General features: G+C 35.6%; 1 long non-coding RNA gene across 1 annotated transcript; it reads left to right on the plus strand.

The window, feature by feature from the left end:
• The first annotated feature begins 6437 nt into the window (after window positions 1-6437).
• LOC120275211 lies at window positions 6438-12200 on the plus strand. Its single transcript, XR_005541082.1, has 3 exons — window positions 6438-6626; window positions 7318-7431; window positions 11980-12200. It is a non-coding gene; the product is annotated as an uncharacterized LOC120275211 (long non-coding RNA).
• Window positions 12201-21442: the final 9242 nt, after the last annotated feature.

The following is a 21442-nucleotide window of genomic DNA, read 5'->3' on the forward strand; positions in this document are numbered from 1 at the left end:
AGTTGACACATATTGAGTTCTCAAATCCCGAGCATCGGGCACGTTTTGAACAGTTATCGGGACTTAGGTTTGGCGAATTCCGGTTCATGGACTTGAGCGTGCTATCTGTGGTCCAGGGGGTGACGAGTTAGTCAGGGAACTTGACACGCTGACGGCTGTGGGAAGCTGGCGAAGATTATTGTCTATACGGGAGCCAGTTTTTCGGCCACTGACACTGGAGGTGCTGGCATCTTTTGAGTTTGCGCAGCAGTATGGGAGTTTTGACATCACTGATGGCATACAGTTTAGAGCGTCTGGACGTCAATTTGCCATGAGTGTCACCGAATTTTTGGTTCGCATGGGCTTGTACGACGAGGCATACAAAGAAACCGAGGAGTATAGTCACTTGCCAACAGATTACCTTGGCACCTTGAGCCCACAACAGGCTTACCGGGTCTTGTGCGGACAGGGCATCATGAACCGGGAGTATCCAAGGCCACATGTCTGTCTCGGCTGAGCTACAGATATTTATTCGCTGTCATTAGCAGATCTGTGGATGGCCGAGGTGATAACACTAGTACTCTGAGCCGACAGAGTTTACTTTATCTGTATTCTATGGCTAGGTCCGTGCCTATTCATCTGGGGCACGTTGTGGCAGATTACATGCGATACTAAGGCCAGAACGGGACAGTAGGAGTATTATTTATTGGTCCCTACATTACTAGACTCATTCTGGGGATGGGTCTCGGTGATGCTCTTCGGGATACCGATCAAATAGTTATTCCCTCTCCGCTTGGACTTGATACTCTCAGGATGATGGGAGTGGTGCGCAGATATGGGCCTGGAGCTTACATTTTAGATACTTCCACCACTAAGAGCGCTGGAGGCGGCAGGGATGCAGCGGAGGGTTTTACACCGACGGCGACATAGACCTCAGGGTACCCAGGTACCCTTTTAGGAGCCTATGATCGTATAGAGAGGCTCGAGAGCACTATGAGTGTATTGCGGTCTGAGATCATCGAGATGAGGTCGATACAGTCAGTATAGTATGTCGATATGATGGCATGTTTCGACTTCTTATGACAACTATTGAGAAGCAGACCCCCAGCCCCTCCAACATCTCCTTCACCACCTTCACCAGCACCCCTTGATCTAGCAGCAGCTGCAGTAGAGCCAGAGCGCGACATCGACGCTTGATTTTATTTACCACATCTTTTACTTCCGCATTTTATTTTGGGCTTGTATACTTAGAAAGGACTTTCTTTCTGAGTTTATTTTCATTTTGTATCTCGAGTTGTATTCATTGTCTTATCTTTTATATACTCGAGTTGTGTTTGTTTTTATTGAGCTTCACTGAACCCCCTCATGTATGCGTGCAGATGGTCTTGTCATCATGGGAATTGAGACTTTGTCATAGGCGCGGCCAAGGTGTTTCGGCAGTTGGCCGTGTGAGCTTCACAATCCGTTGGAACAACACTCCCAAGGACTTCGCTCCATCAAATGTAACAGTAGGAGTCAGGGGAGTATTGTTTTGATTGCTTCTCCCACATCTGAATTTAATTGATTTACATTATGAATGAGCTTGCATGTGTACATTGGGGACAATGTACAACTTAAGTGTGGGGGGGAGTTTCATAGTGCACATATCTCTTTTATACTAGTTTTGATTGATATACATGCTCACATAGCCAATGGTGGTTCATCTTAGTTGCATTGATTGTATTCTTGAGTTTAGGAGAATTTTTAACATTGAATATTTTCATGCTCTAGGTTTTGCTTGAATTTCTAGGAATTTTTGCCCAATTGACACTTGTTGCACTACTCACTCTTTGAACTCTTTTGGAAACTCATGTTTGACGTATAAGGGACTAGTTATAGTTGTTTCTTGTGTTAATTCTGAAAAAAAAAAGAATAAAATAGTTTTGTTGTTTAGTTGTGCTTGTTGGATGGAAAGAGCTACCACCTATGATGTATGAAGCTACTCTCATAAGTCTAATACTAGTTATGCCCTAATGAGAGAAAGAGCTATCTCATGGGATGTGTGAAAGGTACCACCCGGTAGAAAGAGCTACCACCTCGAAAGTGTGAAAGCCACCTTAGTGGCAGCTTTGGAAAGGGCTACCTTAGAGGATGTGTGAAGCTACTACCCTTTTTGAATTTTTGTAACCTTTTGTAGATAAATAAGTCCCTTATACGTAGAACTTTGGGGAGTATACTTTGGGTTGGCTTGAGTGAGTTCACACACTTACAAAATTTCGGGTTTGTTGTCCTTTTTGATTCAAGTTTTTAGCTAGAGCATTGATTTTTCGTATTTAGTGTTGAAATTTCCCTTACTTGTAGAATGCTCTCTTTGTATACTTTGGTGAACCTAAGGCCAAGCACTTCCAATATTTCCTTTGTCTATGCTTTAATGTTTTAATTTTTGCTTGAGGACAAGCAAAAGCTTAAGTGTGGAGGAGTTTGCTAAGTGCTTGTGCGATAAGAATACGAAGTGTTCTTTCCTTGTGTTGAGCATTACTTTTCTCGGGTTTTAATGCTAATATGTGTGTATTTATGTTACTTTCGTGCAAGTAGGGTTGTGAGACCGAATATGAGAGAAAGAAGCCAATGTGGGTCGTAATGCACCAATTTGGAGGAAATCTTACTAAGGTTCAAACGCGAAGACATAGGTCGGGTTTGAGATGGGGGAATGTGTGCACAAGGCCAGTTACATTCAAGCATTTCGACTTGTGCATATAGAACAAGATCTCCACCAACATGCCCGCTATTGAAGAAGCAAAGCGATCCATGACGTAAATGTGTGCCCGTTTGCGTTACCTCGATGAAAGCATGGATTTGGGAGTATTTCGGGCCGGTACTGTAGTAGGACAATGTAGCAAAACTGTAGCAAGAATATTGTACCAGCACTGTTCACAGCCCGCCGAGAAAATAGAAAAACAGAGAATCCACACGGGCGTGTGGAACTTCCACACATCCGTCTGAAAAATCCATAGGGGCGCTCACACGGGCGTGTGGAATCCCGATTCCAGCCCTTTAAAAGCCGATTTCAGCCCCGATTTCAGCATTCTTTTCTCCATCTTTTCCCCAACTTGAGAGAGGGCGGCGGCTAGGGTTTTGAGAGGTATCAGCTAGGGCTTTAGAGAGGTTATACGGCTCTGACATCGTGCGCCGTTTGGAAGAAGGTTAGTGGGAGAGCTTTCGTCAGCACCGATCTGGCGAGGTGTATACTAGGCCGAACAAAGGGACCCTTGCGACAAGTAGAGGACTCTCCACAAGACCATCGCCACGACTAACGAGGGTATCTTCTATGGATGCTTTGTTTTTACATTCGATTTCATTGATTGTATCTAACTCAATGGAGAGCTAAACCCCTAGTGGGTACTGAGGTATTTGTGAACCCTAGGATGTATTCGTTTCATTGAATTTCTTTATTATGCTTTCAATTAATTGATGTTTATTGTGAGTTCCAATCTTGTATGTTTGATTGTATGAATACTCTCCTAGAGTGACACTAGGGTTGAGAGTTCTTGTTGGTAACTCTTGTGAGTGAGTGACACACCATGAGAGTTAGACAAAGCTAGATTGGAGAGGGTTGAGAGGGTGAATCGAGAGGTAGCGGAGCGTCCCCTTTCCCCTCCGGTGTGATCTATCCTACCTCCACGTTCCAAGAGTTCTTTGCGGTCATAGTAGAGTGAATGGGCTAAGGGATGACCTTCCGCTGGGGCTTAGTTGCGAGTGCAACGGAGTGAAATGTTGAAGTGATTTTAGCATCTAGGGCTTAATTGTGGCTAGGGATCTTTCACCTGGACCAAAGGGTTAGGTCTATACATAGGAATAAGGTTTATCACTTGGAATTTCTAGAGCTCATTGCAATTTTATACGAGTGCGATTTTGAGAGGTTATTCAATCTTTCCTCCGGGACATGTATAGAGTTAGGCATGGTTGACCTTAGATTTGGGATCATGTAATTAAGGATTTCCACAGCTCATTGATGCATCAATTAGGAAGTATAATAGAGGGTTCTTGCACTTGAAACGATTATCCTAGGCGGATCAATATCCGGGTACCCCATCTTTATCGATTGCCTTACCTTCTCCTTTACTTGTGCTCTCTATCTTGTTGTTTTTATTTTTGTTATTTCATATTTTGTCACACATATCACTATTCATCTTCTACATTAGTTAAGAAACAACTTAAGTGTCTTTATTCCCTACTCTATGTGGATACGATAGCCACTCATCTGGGATTATTACTTCGACACCCGTGCACTTGCGGTTTACACGCATATACGGACGTGTCAATAACATCGTTGAACAAGAGAGAGGACCTAAGTTGGTTGAGCACAAAACCTCTCGAAACAAGAAACGCTGGAAGAACTTCACTACTAGAAAAAAGAAAAATAGCCCACTGACCACCCTTAAGGCTTGAATGTATCCTTTAGTTTTAAGCCCATTCAAGAAGGAAGAAGTTTATCAATGATTCACCAGACTATAATCGCCTCTTCCATCTTTATTAAGTCATGTAATTTAAAATGATTTTAGATTCATCAAATTGCTCCATACTTGACCTTTCATCATTCATTTTAAAATTATTAAAGCAAGAGACGAGAAATTTCTTACTTGTAGTATCCTCCCTCATGTATTTTGTCTCAAGCTTTATCTATAAATCCTTCGTTGTCATCTCTTCATAAAAAAATGTCAAACAAAGAGTTTGAGGATATGCTCCAGGCAAATTTCATCATCCATTTCCCATTTTTGACGTCTTCTTTAGTTGACAATAGTTTCATTATCATGCTTTCAAGGCTTGGGAGTGTTTAGGACATGTGATTTGGAGAGAAATTAAGAAGAAGTGAATATGTTTTTTCCAATGTATAAAGTTACCTCCATCAGACCTTTCATGCTTCGCGAAATCAGTGACTAGATGCTTCAATGTTGATGCCATTTCTTGTAGGATAATAATTCTCTTTTATATTGTAAGAGTAATTAAAATTTGCAAGAATTATAAGAACTCTTAACAAATAAGAACACAAGATGTGCACTTTGAATTGTAGGTGTGAACCATTTTTCGTGTGTGAAAGGTGAAAATAGTGAATGTGTTTGTTGTTGCAGTAGAAAAGAAGAAAAATCTTCCAAGTGTTCTATATATTCATTCAATACTTAAAGATTGGGTAAATTTTTTGATAGGGTACCAAACTATGACCCATTTTCATTTTGGGGTCCAGACTTCAATTTGAATCAAAATGGTTACCCAATTTTAATTTTGTTTCACTAGATGGTCACCCGAGAGATTTTGGCTTATTTTTGATGACCTGATGCTATAAATTTCTATCAACATCTGAAATGAAATTGCCAATTGGGCGGACAGTATGCCATGCATATGTTGACAGAAAATTTTCAGCATTTATATCGTAAAAAAAATTAGGTCGGAATCTCTCAGGTAATCACCCTGTAAAACAAAATTGAAGTTGGGTAACCATTTTGATTCAAATTGAAGTTTGGACCCCATAATGAAAAATGACCATAGTTTGGTACCCTGCTAAAAAATTAACCCCTTAAAGATTTCTCTTCATACTAGTTTAGACTTTTGGAAGTGGTAATTTTTTTCTTTTCCCAAAGATACCTTTTAACTACTTTTAACTCTTTTATTACAACTACATTTAACTCCGTCATTAGGCATAAGATGTGTCTTAAACATCCTAATAGTTATAACTATTTCAAGACATGAAAGGATGCCACTTTTAAAATATTTTTAATATTTAAAAAATAATATAATAAGAAATCCTCCGGAAAAAAAACTCAAGAATGCTTCAAATCCACTCCATCTATTAAATCTTAACAAGCGGAGTGCAATAAGTAAATAAACCTAATAATGTTGCTCTTATATATCATATACATCAATGGTTTGAGGCACTAATCAGCCAAAATTTTGGTAAATAATCAAATTTAATAATTTAAATAGTTAATTATAACATTGAATTGACAAATCATAAATATGAGAATTTAGTATAAATATTTAATAATAATAATTTGAATGAATAATGATATTTGAAATATTTTATAAAAAAAAAAATTTATTTAATTATATAGTTATTTATAGTAATTAATTTTTTAAAAATAATTATAATAATTGAATCACATAATGATATTCAAAATATTTTATAAATAAATAAATTTATATCATCATATTAATGACATAAAAATAGTTCTGTCACGTCTCCCTTACTTTATCAATTCTTAGTAAATTATTCTCCCAACGAAACATGGTTTGAATTGCAATAATGGTTCCCTGAAACCATTATTTACAGAAAGTAGTTGCTTTATCTGGGTACCAAAAAGGACCGGATGGTTATTTCCTTCAGGTGAAGAGAGTTCACCATACCAAGGGAATGACCATTTACCCAATGAAACGGGGAAATAGTCATTTCCATCCTATGAAATCATATGTGTACCCTTCACAAATGCAAAAATCTCTCTTCTTTCTCTTTCTCTTATCTCTTTCTCATCTAAAGACTGCAAGTCCTTCTCATTCATGCTTCTCTTTCTTGCTCAACCTAATGGCTAGATCTAGCTCATCCTTTCTCTTGATCATCTAAATAGCTTTGTTTATTAGAACGGCTAAATTTGTGGCTCTTCCACCATTCTGATCAAGTAGGTGCCATTTGTTTTCACTTGATTTTTTTTTTTTAAATCATTTAATTCATCATGACTGTTAATGTTGGGATTTACTGAAGTTTGGATCTTTGGATGATCTTTTTTTTTATATAGCTATATTATGTTGTACGTAGCTTAATTTTCTTACTATTTTCTGTAACAACCATTCTTTTCTTTTACTTTGGATGTTTTTTATTATAGATTGTGGTGGGTTTAAGTCTTGATTTGTGGAGGAAAATTAGAGTTTTCCTTGGTTGTAGACTCACAAATTTCATACAAATTTGTGAAAATTTTTTTGATTTCTTCTTTTTAATTTCTCATTTTTGAGTTGCCTAAGTTGTTTAATTACTAACCATGAAAATATTTCAGGCAAGTCCTTAATAAAAATAATAAAAAATAATAATAATAAAAAAGGATTGATGGACCATGTGCAACTGCTCTTTATATTAAAAAGAAGAGTGAGCATACTTGTTTGGGTGATGAAAAGTTTCACCTGATAACAGTTTCGGAGTTTCACTAGGTAGTTTAAATAATATTTCTATAGGTTTTGTGCAAGAGAGCATGTTTTGTTTTTAGTTTATCAAATGAGGAGTTTGTTTACTGAGTTTTTATAAATCTTATACAACTGTATCTCAAATTCTCTTAATACCTGCTGTTGGGGTTTTTAACTAATCCGCAATGTGGGCAGGTATTTTGTTATTTTTGTTAGATGTTGGCTGATCTACAATTGTATCAATAGCTCCTTTGGTTCTGATGATGCTGGCTGATTGTCAATTGAGCTTCTAATGACCTTGTTTTGTTGGTAGGTTGCTTTCATTATCTTGGTTGTTGATTAGCTGTTGGGTGATAGTGATAGTGGGCTATCTGTCTTGGTTGTTGAAGATGTTGGGTTGTCTCTTGAGTTTAAAATAGGCTTTTGTCAAAATAGTGCTTTTGAGGCTGTTTTCAAACTTTCAACCGCTTTTATAGCTTTTAATAACAAAAGTAGAAGCGGTTTTAATCGTCTTAAAAAATTATAAGTGGTAGAGATGGTTATACCCACCTCTAAATTTGTTTGAATTTTAATTTATTTTTCTACTAATAATAAATAAATTTGTTTAACCTGTAAATCAAAAACATGAATCTTTCAATACATTCAAAAGTATTCTAAATTCAATTCATTGATTTTTATTGACAGTAATGAGCTCAAGTGCAATGTATTTTGATTAATAACAAAATGTAAAGAGTTTTAGGTGTTGTTTGGATCAGCTTATAGCTGACCCAAAAGCACTTATTTTATAAGTTAAGTGCTTATAAGGTTTTATATTGTGTTTGGATGGGCTTTTTTGAATAAGCTCAAGCTGTGAAATAAGCGCAAATACAGCTTATTTTATAAGCTGCCAAACACTAGCTTATGGAAATAAGCTGTTTTTGATAAGCTATTTGGTTAAGTGCATTTACTAAAATGCCCTCAGTAAATCCAGTAAAAGGATATTTTAGTAATTTTTTATTGTAAAAGTAATTTTTAAATAAACATACAAACATTTCACAACTACAGAAGTGTTTCTGAAACTAATACATCCAAACGAAAAAATATGCATAAGCACTTAACTTATTCTAAAAGTCCTTTTTTTAAAAGTGCTTCTACAAAATTAAAAAAAAACACTTTTTTTAAAAGCCAATCCAAACAACCCCTTACACTATTTGTCTACTTTATTACAAAATATTTTTTTACTTAATTACATAAAGTAAAAAGCTAAGAGTATTTTTTTCATCTTCAACCCTCTCGAGATTCTCCTACATAAATAAACAAATATTATCAAATAAAGAGCTATAATTGTAATTAAAATCAAATAAACAAAATATTAAATGCTAAATTATAAAATCCATACCATGCATAGCTTGAAATATTGGTATGGTAATGGAAATGATGCAAAACTTTAAATATGAATTATCAATGTTATAAATTTTGAACCCTAAGTAATAAAATTTAGTATAAGTTGAAAGATTTGCAGCATCTATGCAATTAGAATGATTAAGCATATCCATATCAAACCATCCTACTCAAGCTTGTTTCAGTTAAATTCTTTCATCACTTCCTTCTTTTGTATTCATTTCTAATCAGGTCTTCCTTTAAAGAAATTCTAATGTGGTATTTGTGGTATTTCTGGTCTTCTAATATTGGTTTGGTTAGTCTGGCTACAACATATGTGGCCCCTGTATATCTCCAGAGGTAGTTACATCTTTTTTTTTATATAAAGTGGATAAATCACAAATGAATTAATAAAAAGAACTAGTACAAAGAGAACAGACAGAGACTCCACTAGCAATGGAAACAAAAGGCATAGACAAAAGGAGACAAAGAAGCACCACAGGAGACAGAAAGGGGCACACAAAGACACTAGAAGGAGGAGAAAGGGACTCCTCCAAGACACAGAAACACATCAGGGAATCGACTAGCCAGAGAACTCCTCGTGTCTATCGGGATCCATCTCCTCAGGAGGGGGCTGAAAACTGAATGCAACGCCGAACCGCAGCAATAGACTCCTCAAGCCTATGCATCTCCCTAACTGGGATCACTGAAATCCAAGAGAGGTACATGTAACAATTTTTTATAAATAAAGCAAGCAAAGAAATAAACACTTAACTGAAAATACAGTTATTTTTAGCAAGCCAAATTTGCCACAAAAACACTCTCGCAACTAAAGAATATGATAGAGAGAGATGAGGACTAAGCTCTCGGTACCAAGGTCCCCATAAATCCGAGCAGGACGAGGGGGTACGTGGGAAGGAAAGTAGGAGAGCAAGGTTGTCCTAAATGTCCCTAGCCATAGGGAACCTGAAAAATAAGTAAGCAATCGACTCAATATCAGAGCAACACAGAAGGCAGGTTGCCGTAGGAAGTTTGTTACAACCACGGGCAAAAAGAGTGTCAACCGTGAGAATTTTTCTGTCCCAGACCAGCCACGTGAAAGCAGCACTTTTCCGTAGGACGAAGCGCTTGAAGATCACCTGGGTGACACTACATCTCAGCCCCTGTCGATAAGTAATTTATAGAAAGACTTGACAGAGAAAGAGCCATCAGTAGTTAGCTTCCAAGTTTTTTATCAGGGAGATCCCTAGTCACATAGTGGAATCTGGTAGTAAGCTTTGCCAAGAGAGGATCACCCCTCATAACACCAAAGGGGAGGTCCAAGAGCATATCCCTAACAGTCACGAATGGGGAGGTAGTTACATCTTGATTTGCCCAGCTGTCAGCAATGAAGGAACCAAACATGCATATTGCTGACCATACAAATTTTTTGGGAAAAAATTATGGACAAGAAAATGGTGCCTTTTATACTCATCTCTATTATACAGCTTCTTTTTTTACTTCATGCCACACATTATTTTCTGTTAGTCTTGCTCAGACATTTATTCCTAATCTCCTATTAACCATTCAGATCCCCATCAACTAGAACCACATTATCCTTTATTCATAATGTGTTATAAATTTTTTTCTAGGTGCACTTGAATCTTCTTCTAAAATATCATGTTATAATCTTATATTTGACAAGAGCAATTGTTAATTTTTCCTATCTTTCGCAATTTGACTACATCAGAAATTTTGTAGGCTTTAAAAGACCAGCTAAATATCAGGATTATAATGATATAATTTGTATGGGTGTATCACTCAGCAGACAGTTGGTCTACTCATTGCGTTATATTCCCTCATTTACTATACAATAGAAACATATAGCATGAAAGATTCTGTTAAATGTGGGTAATTAGCTCTTCTCAGGATTGATTCTTCTCAACATCACATTCGATTTACATGGCCAAAGGCAAAGCAGAGAGTCGCTAACTACTTCAAGGTGGCAAGAGAACAAAAGTAAAGCTAACTCAATAATAAACATAACAAGTGTATAATGGAAAAAAGGTCAACTCACATTTAAAAATTCAATACTTCATAAATCCTTAAAAGCTAGATTGTGTTTGTATAGAGCCTTCAATGTTAATGAGATTGTTTTTCATTTTCATTAAATATGTATTCATTCATAAAAATCCTAATTTCTATGGGTCATTACTTGGTCTTGATCACATAGTAGGAAATGTCAAACTCAATGTTAGTAAAATTTTCTTTCGTATGAATGATTCCAATAAGATTCTACGCTTGAACAAAAACTCATTTTCAGAAGAGTGACAGCTGAAGACAAAATGGCTACTGGGATTCATCTGCAGATGTGTTGGACGTACTTGAAAGAAATTGGAAGAAGGGATACTGTTGGATTTTAGAAGGAAAAAGTTAGTGATAAGGTATTGGAATGATGTAAAGTGATGATATATAACAAAGGAAAGAAGAGGATTTGAGAACATGACACCAAGAAGAACCTCTTCCACTCCAATTTAGTTCAAACACTGCAGTCTCTACATGTATTTTATTTTCTATTTATTTATTTTTTTAAATTTCTTCATTGCAATTCAATTGCATAACACTCTTTCTAAAGAATATGTCAAATAGTACTACTCCAGCTTCAACTTCTTGTCACTTTTTGGTCTCACAGCATAAGAGCAGGCTTAATTATATGTCTATGTGTATATATATTTATATATCTAATAACCTGTGTAAGTTTGTTTGATGATATTCTTAAATTTATATATGCATATATTATATAGATGTCGCTTTTAATTACCAAATAGTAATGACGATTTAGAGAGATTAAAGAAAAGAGGAGTAAAGATGAAATAATAATGAGAACAAGATGGAGAAAGACAAACATTAAGAACAAGAAGAGGGTTCCAATGGAGAGAACCAATGGAAGAGACAAAAGGGTGGTGGATATTTTTGAATGGAAAGGAGTTAGAGGCTTGGCCTACTTGCTCCAAAGCTAACTTTAATAGCTTCTCTTAGTCACGGAGCTTGTCTTGCTTAATTGTCTTGTAATTAAGACTAATGGAAGTTGGTTGTCTCATAATGGCAGCCCATGCCAAATGTTTTTAAAAAAACATACCTAAGCAAATTTTTGACTTCCAAGCCCCATTGAATATACATTTTCACCACACTCCAACAGCAGCACACAAATTGCCATCTATGTAGTTTTGACTTCACAATCTAATTAAATGTAGATGATATTTCAATATCAAATGTAATAAAAACCTTAGAAATATTGTAAGACAAATAATTTGACAGATGAATGTGATGTATTCTACACTTTTTTTTTGCCCAAGCACCTTGTTGTGTCTATTGTTAGGCAAATAATTTGACAGATGAATGTGATGTTGATAAATGCCTAAATGTATGTATTTTACACGTATATGTTGTGCATTATTTGTGTATTATCTTAATGAATCGATGCCCTTTTATGGTTTAATTATTTCTTTCTTATTACAGGCATAAAAAAAGGCTAGATAAGCTCGACAACGGGATTCATGAAGAAATTGACACCAAAAACGACATTTTAGAGCCCCAGGCACTATAGCAACACTAGAGTGGCTTGAAGCACGAAGACTAGATTGAGTCAATCCCACAAGTGCCCGGATCGTCAAGTAATAACCCTTGTGCGGGCACAAGGGGGTCATATTCCCAAGGCCCGAGAAGCTACTCTTACTTCCTCTTCGCGTCTTGTTTAACCTACAAATTCGAGTGAAGTGTTGAAACTACAAAGCAATAATAAAAAATTCTACTTAGATGTCTACAATAAATGCAAATCACAGGTAGGAATCAGGAGGATGAAGTGGTCACGGATGAGGATCACCTTGGGGCTACTAAAGTGCGAAGGGTGCTACAACTATCATGCAAATGGTGCTTTGGATCGAGAAAATCCTAAGGTAGGCCAACCCGATTATCACGGCAATTAACCCTTAATCCAGTACGAGTATTGATATGGAGTTTCTTCCGACCAAACCCTCCTATGATTGCAATGGGACCAAGGGACTTCTCAAATTAGGGTTGAAACACAAACTAAGTACAACCCTAATGTTGGAGGGATAGGAAATACCCGATGATCATGGCGTATTCGTACATATATCCATTCCAAGCTAAGAGTGTCTAATATAAGAGCGATAATCACGTAACCTAGTATAACCTAGAAATCGATACACAGTTTCATGCATACCAATACCATGAATTACACCAAGCATGGATCACAAACGCCAAATGCAATAAAACAAATCATAGCATCCAATCTACACAAGTTCAGCCCCAAGGTTTACTTACATCCGGTGACCTTGGGGGTTTAGTTATTCATACTAGCAACATACAAGATAGAATCCATGAAAACAACTGAATAAAAAAACATCAAACTCCCTCAATGATCAAAGGCCGAATGACGCTTGGAATCCCCTATAGAAAGACTTTACTCGTCATCTTCAATCCTCTAGAATGTGCCCTAGGAGTAGATCTTGCCAAATCACGCTCTTCCCATCAATTTCTACCTCAGAGATGCCCTCTCTTGCTGTCTTCAATACCTCAGATCGATAATAATGGTGATAAGCTCCAAGAACAAGGCCTTCCTTCCCTCAAAAGATGCCCTAAAATCCCTTTAAAAACTGATTTCGGGATGGCATACGGCCTGGCTTACGATCAGCAAATGGGCAGTAAGGTCCTTAATCATTTTACCAAATTTCCTGTAAGTTAGTACGGTAACACTGCTACAATAGAACTGCTTCTTCAGTTGGCATATGGTTAACATTCTAATGCCAATATCTTCAATACGTTATACACTCCAACCAACCCATTACAATGATATTGACATTAGAATGTTAAATTCTATCTTCAACACTCTTTTAAGAGCTTTTGGTTCCTTCATTGTTTCTTTAGCCTTAAGTGAAGCATTGTAGCATGTTTCATACCAAGGGTCATGAGATACAGTGTGTACATAAGAAAAAAAAAAGTGAGTCTTATCATCCATACTACATGCAAACATGTTTATCTATATATAACAATCATAGTTAAACCATTATAAGAAGCACAAATAAACAAAAAAAAAATTCTAATATAAACCACATATATTACTTGAAAGTACATAAAAAATGCATTACATTTCATTAGCATTTATTTTCTCACAATCTCCTGTGTATAACACATATGCATAACAAGTAGCAAGTGTTGTGAAAAGTTAAGTAATAATAAGTCACGTCTATGGCCTTTTTTGGTATTCTTCAAGCCATGATTTCATCATACTATCAAATGACAATGAGTACATTGGAAATATGACTATAATAAACAATTATTTTCAACCAAATTTAAATCTAATATAGATATAAACTTACAAATCCAAATACACAGGTTCATAGTGACGAAAGTGAAATGGAATGAGAGAAGATATTGTCTCTTAACATAATATTGTCATTTATAATACAAGAAAATCATGTATATATTTATAAATATAGTTAAAGCATTATAAAAAAATGTAAATGACAAAAAAACAGTGCTGATCAAACTTATACCTATCATTCACAATTGTCCACGGCAATATTTCATATTTTGAAACCATTGGATGATTGTTTCGTTATCCATGTTGTTGAATATATCTCTTTCAATATATGTAACAAAACAATCATTCATCAAATTATCTCCCATACGGTTCCTTAGTTGATTTTTAACAATTTTCATTGTTAAAAATGCCCTTTCTACACTTGCAATTACAACAGATAATATTAAAGCCAATTTAAAAAATAGAAACATAAGTGGATAAACAATATTCTTCTTTGTTTCCAACAGCTTCTCAACAAGTTGACCAATCTCTTTAATGCTCAAAAATTCAAGATTAGAGCGCATATCAATAATATAAGTTTCAAGTTGATTGTTGATAAGTGCTTATGTATAAGTAATACGAAGTATTCTTTTATTACATGGAGCATTACTTTTCTCAGATTTTATCATTTATGCATGTGTATTTGTGTTTTTTTGTGCATTTAGGGATGTAGAGATAAGTGTCGAAGAAAGAAACCAAAAGTAGATCGTGGATGTAATTTTTAATGAAGTTCTTGGATTGAACAAACGTGAAGACACAAGTTGTGCTCAAAGACATTTGGGTGTGTGCCAACCTACATTATGCTCAAGAGAATATACAAATTGGAGGGGCACAAAGGCAGTCATACTCATATGTTCCGACTTGTGCAATACTATCAAGATCCTCGTCAATGTGATTTCATTGAAGACGTAATGCTATCTACAGCATGGATGTGTGCCTATTCATGTGGCCTCGATGAAAAGTGTGGATTCGGGAGTATTTTTTGGTGAAGCACTATAGCAGTTAATGTAGCAAAATATTGTAGCAGTTACTGTTCACAGCTCACAGGAAATCAACTTCTGGAAATTCACACGAGCGTGTGGAAATTCCACACGCCCATGTGGATGCCCGATTCCAGCCCTTATAAAAGCCACGATTCCAGATGTTTTGAGGGATTCTTTCCCTATTCTCTTCCTATCTTTTCCCCATCTTTGGAGACGCTCACGGCTAGGGTTTGGAGAGGCTTTGGCTAGGCCTTTGGAGTGGTTCTACCACCTTCGACAGCGAGTTTCTTCAGAAGATAGTTATCGGGGGAGCTTTCGTCGACTTCGATTCTGTGAGGTGTGCCCTATGCCTAATGAGGGAACCCTTGGAGAAGACGAGGCAACTCCACAAGACCATCGATATGGACTACAAGGGGTTTTATTTATGGATGACATGCTTTTACATTCGATTTCATTATTGATTGTATCTTGCTCCATGGAGAGCTAAACCCCTAGTGGGTGCTTGGGCTTGTAAATCCTAGGATGATTTTTTTTACTGACTTTTTATTATATTTCTTTAATTGATATTTTAATTGAGTTCCAACCTTGACTTCTTGTTTCATTGATTTTTCCTTAGAGTGACACTAGGGTTGAGAATCTATCTTGGTAATCTTTGTGGATGAGTGACACACCATGAGGGTTAGACAAAGCAAGGTTGGAGAGGGTCGAGAGGGTAACTCGAGAGGTAACGGAGCATCCCCTTTCCCTTTCGATGTGGTTTATCCTACCTCCACGTTCCAAGAGTTCTTCGCGGTCATGATAGAGTGAAATGCTAAGAGACAAACTCCGCCGGGCTTAGTTCGCAAGCAACAGTGTGAAGTGTTGAAGTAATCCTTTGTGCTGGGGCTTAATTGTGACTAGGGGTCTTTCGCCTAGACCAAAGGGTCAGATCTATATTAGGGAATAGGGTTTATCACTTGGAGTTCCCAAATCTTCATGCAAGCCCACACAGTGTGAGGCGTCGAGAGTATCCCTTTCTGCTGGGCATAGTATGAGGGTTAGTCATGGTTGACCTTAGGTTTGGGACCGTGTATTTTAGGATTTCCATGACTCATTAAATATCAGTTAGGAGATATAATGATTAGTCTTGCACTTGAAACAATAGTTCTAGTGTGAGTAATGTCCGAGTGCCCCATCTTCTATTGATTGCCTCTCCTATTATTCTCTTGCGTCTCTTTCTTATTTTCTTTATTTCTATTTGCATTGATATTGTTCACACCACTCTTGAATTATCTTCACTATAGTTAAATAGCAATTCTTGTGTTTCCAAGCACTATTCCCTGTGGATATGACTACCCAGTCACCAGGGTACTTTATTACTTCGACAACCCGTGCACTTGCGGTATGCACTCGCAAGAGACGTGTCAACTGTCAAGCCCCATAACATCCATAGCTGAAAACTGAAGAGGATAAAAGCGAGAAAAATGAATCAATTTTTTGTTTATTAAAAGCAGAAAAAGTGTCACTTGGGCTAAGACATGCTGCACAAAGAAGTAGCTCCATGTTAATCTCGTTAAAATAACTGAGAGCTCTTGAAGTAGTCTATCTATAACAACATTGAATAAGTCAACTCAATAATGATGCAAATTTGAGACATCAACAGTTTTACGTCATGATCTTCCAGGAGGTGCATATTTGTCATCCATGCTAGGAATCAAAATTCTATATTTTCCACGAAAACAAAGGATTACATGTAATAAAGAATCACATCCACCATATCTCATCATTTGTAGCCTTTGTTTAAATATTTTAACCAACTCAATAGCATTAATTATCTCTTGTCCTTTCTTTGTAAAGATTTTGACAATTCATTTGTAATGACTAGCATATTTCTCATCAAATATAAGTTGAATATGAAATCAGAAGATTGAAACATTTTCAATAAAAATTGTGCTTCAACCCTTTGGTCTGAATTCAAACCGTTCTCACCAACATTTTCAAGTACATCAGTCACAGAAGGAAACAAAATAATTAAGTTTAGTAATGTTCCATAATGCGAGCCCCACCTAGTATAACCGGCACATTTAAGACTAATTTCTTGGTTTAAGCCTTTTCCACTTGCAAGGTCATCATTTTTTAATACCTCATCAACTCTAGCTGCTTGACTTTCTCTAAGAATATCATACCTTTTACATGAAGCTCCACCAATAGAAAGTAAACAACCAAATTCATTTTGAAAAAGTGAAGCAACGGAATCTTCATTTTTTGCAACCACTACAAGAATTAATTGAAGTTGATGCGCAGAGCAATGAATATAAAAGGCAAACTCATTTTTATTCAAAATCAAACTTTTCAAGCCATTAAATTCACCCCGCATATTGCTAGTTCCATCATAACCTTGTCCACATAATCCTGATAAACATAATCCATGCTTAGAGAATATAGACTCAATTGCTTCTTTGAGTGACAATGCAGTAATGTTAGAGACATGAACAATAGCTAAAAAGCGTTCAACAATACAACCTTTTATTATTCATGTAATGCAAAACAAGAACCATTTGTTCCTTATTTGAGACATCACGAGATTCATCTAATAATATTGTAAATAAATAATCTCTTAACTCATTAATAATTGCCTTTGTTGTCTCACTTGCTGCAACACTTATAAAGTCATTTTAAATATCATGAGCTGTTAATTTTAGATTACTAGGAGCATTCTTCAAAACAACACTATTGATAGCTTCGTTGTGTTCAACAAGAAAATTTCCTTGATTGTATGATTCCTCAAATTTGTCATGACCACAAAAAGGTAGCCCTTGTCGCAAAAGAAATTGAAGACAATCTACTGAAGCAGTCAATCTTGTGTGATATTCACTTCAAGCTTGATCTCCTTGCTTAATCAAAATAGTCTAAATATTGTTATTTTGATTCATCAAGTCTTGACATTTTCTATAAACTTGATTATGGGAACTATTAAGACCACCAATATGCGTTTTCAATCTATCTTTCTTATTCCAATTTGTAAAACCTTCAATGACAAATGAGTCTATACTTCCTTGCTTTCTGATATCTAGTTTAAAAAGATAACATTATAAACATAATGCAGCATCTTTAGCTATGCTATACTCTAATTAGCTGCCATACTCATCAAACCAACTCGGATTAAATCGACGCAACATATTTCCAATGCTTGTCTATGGAAAATTATGATTACATGGTTGGCAAGGTCCTTTTTTTAAATATGCTCTTTTTACTTCATCTTGATAATTAGGATGATAAGTTGAAATTAGAGGATGAAGTCCTGGATCCGCAGGTAGATTTTGTAAATCAACTTCAACATGAGCTTTCTTTGAACATTGTTGAGTTATTTGAGGTTCATCATTATTTTCAAGGGTTGAACTTGATTATTCAGACAATGATTTCCTTTTGAAGTATTTTTCCATTCACTAACATTAGAAAAAAATAACAAAAGTTTAATGATAATTAATGTGATGGTTTAGCTTATTGGTCTATTAGTAAACTATGAAAATGACATATAACTGCCCTACTTAATTATGCATACATAAATAAAATTGACAATACTAATTGCTTACTTGAAAACAATGGTCTAACAAACCTAGGATTTGTGTCACTATTACATTCTTTTCTATGGATAAATCATGTATTCCCCGGTACTTCCTTACTTTAATGATGATCAAGAAAAAGTAACTTTCATGACTATCAATTCAAAGCCTTCCAATGAACTATATCAGCAGATAAATTTGAACACAAAAACATTACAGTAAAACTAAGTGAAGAGTTCATAAAAGATTCAGCATCCACTCCTGGAAATGCATGCATTGTAATATTGTATGTTCACCCATTATAGATCCATAGTCCATAGCCATAGGATCATTGAGAAATAGGAATTATCGGATGGAATCATGGAGATTATGTTTTACCTAGGATTGAGATGTGGATTATGTAGAAAAGACAGAATTCCCAGAAAAGAGAAGGAGCATAGCTACACAGTGCACTGACAACGGTGAAAAGGTGTTGCGACGGAGAAGAAGGTGGTGAAGAGTGAAGACTCTCGAATTAGGGTGGACCAGGCCCTAGCGGAGGGTGCTCGGTGCTGCATTGCGGGTGGTCTGGTGGAGTCGTGGAGAGATTTTAATTTTGAGAGCTTGGAGTTGGAGAGATGGCCAAGAATCTAGATTGTGGAGAAAGGAGATATAGAAAAGAGAGGTTGGAGACATATTAAAGATGGGGAAAGGCAACAACCTTTAGTATGTATATTATAATATTATATAATTATAATGTTATTGTATATATATATATATACTAATATCATATATACCTTATGCTAAGCCCAACGTTCTGATTTCTCAAAAGTCAGGTTAACCCCAACTTTTTAATTTGATCAACCTAGTTTTTTTTTAACTAATATATAATTATATATTAAAGAACTTCAAAAATTTTTGTGGGGTCATCTGACCCAACAAAAACATATATAGCTCCGCCGTTGGTGATATTACAAAGCTGAGGAAAACATGTGCAAGGTTGTCATACTTCTCCCAAAAACAGATCTTAATGGTGTTCTACAATAATCCTTTCAAAATTCCAAACTTCTTAAGTAAAAATCAAGAGAGGAGTGCATGTTTTATCCCATACAAACATCATCCATTCATCAGTAAGTAGATAGCTTAAGAACATCAAGAACCTTACAAACTAAATCAATCTTAGTGCCAATCTTGATATCTTTCATCCAACACAAATAAGACATCATAGATGTGCATGAAAGATCCAATAACCAACTCCTGAGTTATTGTAAAATATCCTTTCCTCGACTTATAGTAACATAATCAGTGGAAGTTTGGTAAGGATAAGCATCATCCTGGTTTTTCCTTTCAAATAATGAAAATGAAGAGAGACGCTTTTGATATTGAATATAATAATCACTTATATAGATTTTTCATCTTTACACAATGTAGATAGATAATGTCTTCATGGGACTTAAACTACAAAAATATCGTTGAATATGGTGAAAAACATTGAATGAAAGAATGGGAGATGAATGATTCATTATCTTAGATTGAGACAATTATCAGATCCCTTGCTCTTTTTAAAACTTCCTATTCACAGTTGGTCAAGGATGAAGCCATTGATAACACTCTGGAGCTCCCATCTCTCTCTCTCTCTCTCTCTCTCTCTCTCCCCCCCCCCTACCCCCCACCCCGCGGTCTATTCTATATTAACTCGTAGTTCACTTAGCTCTAAGCCAGGATTATCAGACCCGACCCGGGCATTGACCCTGCCAAGTACAGGGGTCAGGGGTCAATGGGTTCAACCGAGTCGAACGGGGTTGAACCGGGGTCAATAATAAAATATTAAAAAAATATTATAATAATTAATAATGATAAAAATAATATAACTTATATTATAATAATTAAAGACACAATTAATTAAATATATTTAAAACTATAATTATATATCATTTTTAAAATATTAGAAATACAATTAAATTTAATATTTAGAATTTTAATTTAATATAATATCATTAATTTTTTGAAATATAAAATATTAAACAAACTAAATAATCCTCTCGTGACTCTCATCCTTTCTCTTGACTAAAAACAGGAAATAAATAAATAAATAAATAAATAAATAAATAAAAATATCATCTTCCACTATTCTAGTATTCAATCTTCTCTCTCTCTAACTGGCTTCTCCTTATCTCTTCGGCCGCACTTCATTTCCTCTCACCGCCACTGGTCTTTTCTTTTGTTTTATTTTCCTTTCACCCCCGCTGCCTCACTTCCTCTCATTATCTGCTTCTCCCACCGTCATTCTCTTCCTGTTTTTCTCCTATTGCCGTTACTTTCAGCTCCCTCATTTTTTTTTTAAACCCGTTTGATCCGGCAGGGTCACCAGTTTCTGAGCAAACCATCCAGTTCATCGGGTTTTTGGCCGGGTTATTATAAGCCGAGTCAAAAGGGGTAACCGGACCGGCCTTATGGCCGGTTTCCGGTTTTTACGGTCGAACTGACCGGGCCGGTCCGGTTTTGACAACCATGCTCTAAGCTTTCAAACTTAAAGAGAACTCCCCTCATTCTTGGTATCAAAGCCACTATTTCGAATATAAAAGTATTAACTTACATGCATTACTGGGGAATCCCTCATGGTGTATTTAGTTAGAATGATGTTTTAATTTTTTTTTTCTGGTTGTTCTTTGTTTGATAACTTATGACTCTCCTCAGTAGACCAATCTTAATGAGTTTAATACTTAGATCTGAATATCTTGAGAACAATTCAAGTCTAATAGCTATCCCGGAGATTTTGTTGTATTACAATGGATAGCTATGAAATTAACAAGATAAATAAAATTGTATATAAATATCAAATCTTAATTATGCTAAAGAAATGAAAATATGAATTCTTTTGTGGTATATAACCCATTGTTGTATAATATAATAAATCATTTAAAAAAATAAATAAATAAAAATATAAATATAAAAGTCACTCCCTTTAAATTGTCATTTAATATTATTATTTTATGCTAAATATTTAGAAAATTTTAATAATACTTTAATAATTTTTTTATTTTAAAATTTTAATAATCTTTAATATTATTTGAAGGGGGCTTTCCCCAAGTAAC

This window comes from Dioscorea cayenensis, chromosome 14, assembly GCF_009730915.1.
Source record: "Dioscorea cayenensis subsp. rotundata cultivar TDr96_F1 chromosome 14, TDr96_F1_v2_PseudoChromosome.rev07_lg8_w22 25.fasta, whole genome shotgun sequence".
In the NCBI taxonomy this organism is placed as follows: domain Eukaryota; kingdom Viridiplantae; phylum Streptophyta; class Magnoliopsida; order Dioscoreales; family Dioscoreaceae; genus Dioscorea; species Dioscorea cayenensis.